The sequence below is a fragment of the Psammomys obesus genome, unplaced genomic scaffold (genome assembly GCF_907164565.1).
Source record: "Psammomys obesus unplaced genomic scaffold, mPsaObe1.curated_primary_1811, whole genome shotgun sequence".
NCBI classification, from domain to species: domain Eukaryota; kingdom Metazoa; phylum Chordata; class Mammalia; order Rodentia; family Muridae; genus Psammomys; species Psammomys obesus.
The window spans coordinates 4283247-4293404 of NW_026585687.1; positions in this window are offsets into that span (position 1 = coordinate 4283247).

Genomic DNA, 10158 nt, shown 5'->3' on the forward strand with positions numbered 1-10158 from the left:
TGAACGTTTCTTTAAGTGTTTCTCTGCCATTCAGTATTCCTCTATTGAGAATTCTCTGTTTAGCTCTGTACATCATTTTTAATTGGATTACTAGATTTGTTCCTGTTTAACTTGTTGAGTTTTTTATATATTCTGGATATTAGCCCTTTGTCAGATATATGGTTGATGAAGATCCTTTCCCAGTCTGTAAGCTGTCATTTTGTTCTGAGGACAGAGTCCTTTGCTTTACAGAAGGTTTTCAGTTTCAGGAGGTCCCATTTATTGCTTGTTGATCTTAGAGCCTGTGCTGCTAGTGTTCTGTTCAGGAACTTGTCTCCTGTGCCAATTAGCTCAAGGCTCTTCCCCACTTTTTATTCTAACAGGTTTAGTGTGTCTGGTTTTATGTTGAAGTCTTTGATCCACTTGGACTTTACTTTTGTGCAGGGTGATAACTGTGGATCTATTTGCATTTTCTACACACACACACACACACACACACACACACATATATATATATATATATATATATATACACACACACATATACTATTTATTGAAGATGCTATCTTTTTTCCTTTGTATGGTTTTGGCCTCTAGTTCTCTAAAGTCAGGTTCCGTGGGTACATGGGTTTATTTCTGGGTCCTGTATTTGGTTCCATTGATCCACCAGTCTGTTTCTATGCCAATACCATGCAATATTTATTACTGTACAGCTTGAGATCAGGGATGGAAATACCTGATTTCTTTTATTATAGAGGATTATAATATATCTTTTATTATAGAGGATTGTTTTAACTATTCTGGGTTTCTTATATTATTCCATAAGAAATTGATAATTGTTCTTTCAAGATCTGTAAAGAATTGCATTGGTAATTTGATGGGAATTAGATTGAATGTGTATATTGCTTTTGGTAAGATGGCCATTTTTACTATGTTAGTCCTCCCAATCCATGAGCATAGGAGATCTTTTCATCTTCTGATTTCTTCTTCTATTTCTTTCTTCAGAGACTTGACATTTTTTTCATACAAGTCTTTGACTTGTTTGGTTAGAGTTACACCAAGGTACTTTATGTTCTTTGTGGCTATTGTGAAGGGTGTTGTTTCCCTAATTTCTTTCTCTGCCCATTTGTCTTTTGAGGGCTACTCATTTTTCTTAGTTAATTTTGTATCCAACCACTTTGCTGATGGTGTTTATTAGTGGGAGGAGTTCTCTGGTAGAATTTTTGGGGTCACTCATGTATCTATGCTATGATACTATCATATCATCTGCAAATAGTGATACTTTGATTTCTTCCTTTCCAAACTGAATCTCCTTGATCTCCATTAATTGTCTTATTGCTCTAGCAAGGACTTCAGATGTCTATCCTGTTTGCCCTTCTGAATGAGGATTAAGCATCTTCCATAGGGTCCTCCTTGTTGTTTAGCTTCTTTGGGGTTATAGATTTTACTTAATGTTATATTTTGAATTACTCATGTATTCCAGATGTGGTAGTTTGATTAAGAATGGTCTTCTTAGGTTCATATATTAGAATGTTTGGCTTCCAGTTGATAGACTGTTTAGGCAAGATTAAGAGTTGTGTCCTTGGAGGTGGTGTATAACATGAAGTTGGTCTTTTAGGTTTCCAAAATCTACACCAGACCCAGTCTCACTCTCTCTCTCTCTCTCTCCCTCTGTCTTTACAATAAGATGTTAGCTCTCAAATAATGTTCAACCTCCATGCTTGTCTGCCTTCCACAAGGATTACCAACATGATGTCATAATAATCATGATCTAATCCACTGAAATTGTAAGCAAGCTTCAAATTAAATGCTTTTTCCTTCTTTTTACAGGTTGTTTTGCTTATGTTTTCTTTTCACAGCAATAAAACAGTAACTAGGACAAAAGCCTTCTATGAAGTATAGCTAATTATACCCTATATTTTGAAAATTAAAATCAAGCATAAAATAAAATTATAAGCTAAAAACTAAAAAAATTAAAAATGAAAGAAGTGCTCACTTTCTTAACCATAAGAGATATAAAGTAAAAGTATTTTGAGATTTTATTTTCCCCCAGTTAAATTAGCTAAGATCAAGAAAAAAGAAAGAAAGAAAAAGAAAACAGATGACAGCAAATGATAGGGAGGATGTGAGAGATGGAAAAACCCTCATACATTGTTGGTGGGAGTGCACACTTGTGCCACCACTATGAAAATCATTATGGTGGTTCCTTAGATCCCCATAGTATTCAGGCCACTATTGCACTGATAAATGGACAGATCTTGCTACAAAAGTCATTATTGTAGCTCCCAGCGTTCATAGGAAGGTAAGACCATTGATTTTCCACAGCAGCCTATATAGTACTTTACTGTAATATGATAGCCAGTCATTGAGGAAAAAAATCTTCCAGGTTATTATCAACTTGAGCTATTTATTTCATATGTGTGTTACTTTTATTTTTATTGTCAAATCTTTGTATTACCTAGAGACACGGCCTAGAAACAGGCATAGTTTTCTCTAATTTTATACCATAGCTTAACAGAACTTTTATACCAAATAACAATCTGTCCATTCTTATGGATTTTCTGATTCATAGTTTTCATAAACACTTAATTAGTTAAATACTTGCTTCATAATTATTCATCACTTATTCATTTAAATCAGAATAATGATCTATGTAGCAAAATGAAGTGATAATCAACAGCCATGTGCCAGCACTTTAAAATAGAGGGTGACAATTATTCTTTTTGAGACATTTAATGTGTCACCATTCCTCTCTGGGACTTAGTTTCTTCCTTTACAATTTTTGTTTTTATTTTGAATTATTATTTTATTTTTTGATTATAATATTATTATATCAATTCTTCATTTTCTCCTCCAAAACCTTCCCATATATCTTACTCTTTTTTAAACTGTTGTTAAATATATATGTATATGAATAGTTACATAAATATATACTTATAAATATGCAAGTACAGCCCTTATAGCTGGTATAATGTTATTTGGATGTAGATTTTCAGGGATGACCTTTGGTATAGTATTATATCATTTTTTTTCTTCTCCTTCCCCTCCCTCCAACATCTCCCATGTCACACTTTTTAATTCATGGTATTTCTTTCCTTATTAATATTAAATATAGAGAAAAAATATGTTAATAAACGTATAAATAGAAATTTCTGAGTCCATTTGTACTCTTGGGATGATCACCTGTGTTGGATAACCAGTTACGAGGCTCATCCCCAGGGAGGATGAATTCTTCTTTTCTTAGCAGTCATTAATTGCTTTTAGTTTTATATTTTGTGGTGGAACTCCCTGCAATTTTCCCCATGAAGTTGTAACATATATTTTTTGGTTCTTCATTCTAACATTCCAAGTAACAGTGACTTCTCAGTTTTTTATTTCAGTGAGTTATTTGGTTTCTCGAAGATTTTGTTTCATCGGTGGTAATTGAAACTATATTTTTTCTTTTTTAAAAATTTATTTATTTTTTATTAATTACAGTTTATTCACTTTGTATCCCAACTGTAGTCCCCTCTCTTGTTCCCTCCCAATCCCACCTTCCTTCAGGACTTTCTGCATTGTGTTTCTCTGTAACCTGGTAAAGCTATCCCTCCACAGGGGGAGGTGATCAAAGAGGAGGCCACTGAGTTCATGTCAGAGACAGTCCCTGTTCCCCTTACTAGGAAACCCATTTGGACACTGAGCTACCATGGGCTACATCTGTGCAGGGGTACCAGGTTATCTACATGAATGGCCCTTGATTAGAGTGTTAGTCTCAGAAAAGACCCCTGTGCTTAGATTGTTTTTTCTCTCCTTGTGGAGCTCCTGTCTCCTCCAAGCCTTTCTTTATGCCTCTACTTTCATAAGATTCCTTGCACTCTGCCCAAAGTTTGGCTATGAGTCTCAGCCTCAGCTTTAATGCCTTGCAGGGTAGAGTCTTTCAGAGGCTCTCTGTGGTAGGCTCCTGTCCTGCTCCCTGTTTTCTCTCTCTTAAATGTTTGGCCTCTTCGCCTTCTGAATGAGGACTGAGCATCATACCCAGGGTCCTCCTTGATTAGCTTCCTTAGGAGTACAGATTTTAGTATGATTACCCTATATTACATGTCTAATACCCACTTATAAGTGAGTATATACCATGTATGTCTTTCTGCTCCTGGGATATATCACTCAGAATGATCTTTTCTAGATCCCACCATTTGCATGCAAATTTCATGATTTCCTTGTTTTTGATTGCTGAGTAGCATTCCATTGTTTAAATGTACTACAATTTCTGTATCCATTCCTCAACTGAGGAATATCTGGGTTGTTTCCAGATTCTGGCTATAACAAATAAAGCTGCTACAAACATGGTTACAGATTGGGAAAGGATTGTCACCAACTCTATATCTGATAGAGGGCAGGCTAATATCCAGAATATATAAAGAACTCAACAAGTTAAACAACAACAAACCAAGTAATCCAATTAAAAATGGTGTACAGAGCTAAACAGAGAATTCTCAAAAAAAGAATATCAAATGGCAAAGAAACACTTAAAGAAATCTACCACATAAACAAACTGAAGGAGAAAAACCACATGATCATCTCCTTAGATGCTGAAAAAGCATTTGACAAAGTCCAACACCCATTCATGTTTAAAGTCTTGGAGAGATCAGGAATACAAGGCACATATCTAAACATAGTAAAGGCAATATACAGCAAGCCTATAGCCAACATCAAACTCAATGGAGAGAAACTTAAATCAATCCCACTGAAATCAGGGACAAGACAAGGCTGCCCACTCTCTCCATACCTCTTCAACATAGTACTTCAAGTCCTAGCCAGAGCAATAAGACAACTAAAGGAGATCAAGGGGATACAAATCGGAAAGGAAGAGGTCAAAGTGTCACTATTTGCAGATGATATGATAGTATATATGAGCGACCCCAAAAATTCAACCAGAGAACTCCTCCAGTTGATAAACACCTTCAGCAAAGTGGCAGGATACAAAATCAACTCAAAAAAAATCAGAAGCCCTCCTGTATACCAAAGACAAAAGGGCCGAGAAAGAAATTAGGGAAACAACACCCTTCACAATAGCCACTAATAACATAAAGTACCTTGGGGTGACACTAACCAAGCAAGTGAAAGACCTGTTTGAGAAAAACTTCAAGTCTCTGAAAAAGAAATTGAAGAAGATCTCAGAAGATGGAAAGATCTCCAGTGCTCATGGATTGGTAGGATTAACATTGTGAAAATGGCCATCCTGACAAAAGCAATCTACAGATTCAATGCAATTCCCATCAAAATACCAACTCAATTCTTTACAGACCTTGAAAAAAAGATTCTCAGCTTCATATGGAGAAACAAAAAACCCAGAATCTCCAAAACATTCCTGTACAAAAACAGATCATCTGGAGGTATCTCTATCCCCGATCTCAAGTTGTACTACAGAGCAATAGTAAGAAAAACTGCATGGTATTGGCATGAAAACAGAAAGGAGGATCAATGGAACCGCATAGAAGATCCAGAAATAAACCCACACACCTATGAATACTTGATTTTTGACCAAGAATCCAAAACCATTCAATGGAAAAAAAACAGCATCTTCAACAAATGGTGCTGGTCCAACTGGATGTCTACATGCAGAAAAATGAAAATAGATCCATATTTATCACCCTGCACAAAACTAAACTCCAAGTGGTTCAAAGACCTCAACATAAAACCAGATACTCTAAATCTGTTAGAAGAAAAAGTGGGGAACAGCCTAAAACTCATTGGCACAGGAGACAACTTCCTGAACAGAACACCAACAGCACAGGCTCTAAGAGCAACAATCAATAAATGAGACCTCATGAAACTGAAAAGCTTTTGTAAAGCAAAGGACACTGTCATCAAAACAAAACGCCTGCCTACAGATTGGGAAAGAATCTTCACTAACCCTTTATCGGACAGAGGACTAATATCGAGTATATACAAAGAACTAAAGAAGCTGAAAGGCAGCAAACCAAGTAATCCAATTAAAAAATGGGGAACAGAGCTAAACAGAGAATTCTCGACAGAGGAATATCAAATGGCAGAGAAACACTTAAAGAAATGCTCATCCTCATTAGCCATCAGGGAAATGCAAATCAAAACGACCCTGAGATATCACCTTACACCCATCAGAATGGCCAAGATGAAAAACTCAGGGGACAACACATGCTGGAGAGGTTGTGGAGAAAGGGGAACCCTCCTCCACTACTGGTGGGAATGTAAACTGGTACAACCACTCTGGAAATCTATCTGGCGCTTTCTAAGACAATTAGGAATAGTGCTTCCTCAATACCCAGCTATACCACTGCTAGGTATATACCCAAAGTTTGCTCAAGTACACAAAAGGGATATTTGCTCAACCATGTTTATAGTAACTTTATTTGTAATAGCCAGAACCTGGAAACAACCCAGATGTCCATCAACGGAGGAATGGGTACAGAAATGTGGTATTTTTACACAATGGAATACTACTCAGCAATCAAAAAGGAGGAAATCATGAAATTTGCAGGCAAATGGTGGGATCTAGAAAAGGTCATCCTGAGTGAAATATCCCAGAAGGAGAAAGACAAACACGGTATATCCTCACTTATATAGACCTATAAGATATGATAAACATAATGAAATCTACACACCTAAAAAAGATAATCAAGAGAGCGGACATGGGGTAAGATTATCAATCCTCGTTTAGAAAGACAGAAGGAATGCGCATTGAACATATGACAGGAGTCTACTGAGCGCATTTGAAAGACTCTAACTAGCAGTGTTTTCAAAGCAAAGACTCATGACCAAACCTTTGGCAGAGTACAGGGAATCATAAGAAAGAAGGGGAGTTAGTCTGATGAGGAAAGGATAGGAGCTCCACAAGGACCAAATATATCTGGGCACAGGGTCTTTTCTGAGACTGACATGCAACCATGGACCATGTATGAATGTAACCTAGAACCTCTACTCAGATGTAGCCTGTGGTAGCTCAATAACCAATTGGTTTCCCATGGTGAGGGCAACAAGGACTATTTCTAACAGGAACTCAATGACTGGCTCTTTGGCCTCCCCACCCCCCAAGGGAGGAGCAGTCCTGTTAGGCCACAGAGGAGAGCTTTGCAGCCAGTCCTGAAGATACCTGATAAAACAGGATCAGATGAATGGGGAGGAGGTCCCCCCTGTTAGTGGACTTGGCAAGGGGCATGGTGGAGATGAGGGAGGAAGGGAGGGACTGGGAGGGAATGAGGGATCGGGACATGGCTGGGATACAGAGTTAATAAAATGTAAGTGATAAAAAAAATAAAACTCAAAAAAAAAAAGAAATAACATTCTTAGCTATCAGAGAAATGCAAATCAAAACGACCCTTATATCCCTCAGAATGGCTAAGATCAAAAACTCAAATGACAATACATACTGGAAAGGATGTGGAGAAAGGGGAACCCTCCTCCATTGCTGGTGGGAATGTAAACTTGTACAACCACTTTGGAAATCAATGTGGCACGTTCTCAGACAATTAGGAGTAGTGCTACCTTAAGATCCTGCTATACCACTCCTAGGCATGTATCCAAAAGATTGTCAAGTATACAGCAAGGAAGCTATAATTTCTTAAGTTTAGCTCTGGCATCAGTATGGAGAGAAAAATATAAATTAAAACTATTTCTACCACAGGTGGTACTTACTAGATGTGAAAGATATCATAGTGATGGTAATCTATATCATGTACAGATGGATTTCTATGATATTTTGTCAATATACAGTTTTATATATTCTTAATATTGAACTTATTGCACTTGTGAATAAGTTTGTAGTCTGTAAGTTAGCAGTATGGAGGTGTGGATGCTGACAAACTCAGAAACACTTTATTGTTTTGATGTCTCTTCTCCATATGGAGACACAATTCAGTTTTAAATTTTATTTTAGATATATTGATGATTGGATGTGTGGTTTGACTGTATGTATATGCACTAACTGTATGCCTAGTGCCCATGGACATTAGATAAAGGCAGAGGATACCCTAGAGTGGGAGTTAAGGATGATAGTGAACACAATGAAGGTATGAAGAATTGAAATTCCAGTCCTCTGCAGAAGCAACAACAAATTTTGACCCAACAAAGTAGTAACAGTTACTCTAATGAAAACTCAAATTTCTGCCAATTCTCCAAACTGACTTCTGGCCTATGTCTTTCTCCTCAGTAGCTATGAATGCTATGTTACCAGAGGTAAACAGTCACCTCTGGTAACTGAAATATGGCTGATATGAGGGGAAGCACTGCTTCTGTAGAAAGAAGAAGAAGAAGAAGGAACACTGGCCTGGCCTCTAAAAATCAAATGCATGTTTTCCTGTTCATTTGTTAAGAGTTCACACAAATCACTCTGTCTTTCTGGGCCTCAATTTCCTCTTTGGAAAATGAGGTGTTGAAATTTATAGTGACTGGTTTCCTGTTTTATTTCTGCCACTCAGCTGTTTTGAAATGAATATTGAGGTTTTTTTCAACACACTTCAGGCACAATGATGCAAGTGAGACTTGGGGGAGGGGAGAAAAGTTCCTAAGGCACAAACCCTCCTGGGGTAGAGGAAAGAAAGCTGGAAAAGGCTAGGATTTCTATGTTGTTTTATGCTAGCCAACTCCTCACACAGACCCCGTTATTTCTGTTTGTCTGGACTAATGTAGAGCACACATAACAGTACTTTGGCCAGAGAGGAGCAAAGTGGGAACAGATTCACCTCCAGTATAGAAAATGCCCCATAAATTCCTGCTTTTCTTATAAAATGTTTCAATTGCTGCATGGGGTTTTTCTCTCAACTGGAAAACCCATTCTCTGGTGTTGTGGGGCCCACAATTCAGGCTGGGATGGTGATCAGAGCACTCAGGCTTGTGGTTCTGGGATGGTGACCAAGCACCTGCTAAGACCCGGGAACTCTTCCGGTGTTTCACTGGGTGACCTACATTGGACTTGATTGCTTCCCACACTGTGGGGTTTCCTCTCACCTGGGGGACACAGTTGCTGGTGTTTCAGAGTCCACAATTTGGTCGGTTGGTCTCTGTGCAATAACTGCTGTTCTGCTGGTCAGACACAGTGTGCTCTCAGCACCTCCATCTTGGATCTTGATTTTCATCCTAATGAGAGACTGTCCAGTCTTCCAACACTAAATATAATACCAGATGTGGATTTTTCATAGATGTCCTTGCTCATACTGAAGAAACAAATGTCTAGTCTGTTGAATGTTCCTGTCATGAAATTGTATTATATTTTCTCAGTTGCCTTTCTGTATCAAATTTCATCATCTAGATTTTTTCCTTAATTCTATTAGTACTATATTATATTGAATGTTTTTCATATGTTGAAAGTCCCACATATTTGGGATAATTCTCATTTGCTATAATACATAACCCTCTAAATATATTCATAGATTTGTGAAGTTAATCTGGTGAATATTTTCATATTTATTGCAAATAAATGAAAGAAGATAGTATATTATTCTCTTTCTGTGTGAGTTCAGTATCTGGACAATTTATTACAATAATGTAAGTCTCTTAAACAGAGAAAGTGTCTTTTCTACTTATTTTGAAAATGTTAAGATTAATTATGCTCATTAGAAGTAAGTTTGGTAGAGATGACTAATGAAGTCATCTAGCTATTTTATTTTAAATTGTTTTTTTCTTTTTCTGTTTTGTTGGAGAAAAATATTGATTAGTGTTTCTATCCTTATAATATATACATATATTCTAAATATATGTATATATTTGTCTCACTTCTTGAGCCAGTTTTGATAATTTGTGGGTTTTTGGAGTTTTCCATCCCATCCACTTTATCCAATTACCTGGTGTACAATTGCTCATGAAAGTGTCTTCTACTACTATAGAACTATACTAATTTTAATTTAGTGATTTGAAAGTTGTTATCTTACCAAAAGCAATCTACAAATTCAATGCAATTTCCATCAAAATACCAAGACAATCATTTACAGAAATTGAAAAAAACAATTCTCAATTTCATATGGAAAAACAAAAACACCCAGAAGAGCTAAAACAATCCTGTACAATAAAGATCTTCTGGAGGTATCTCCATCTCTGATCTCATGATGTACTATAGAGCAACAGTAGTAAAAACGGCATGGTACTGGTATAAAAACAGACTGTGGATCAATGGAATCTAAATCAAGACCCAGAAATAAACCCAGATACTTAAAAACACCTGATTTTTGA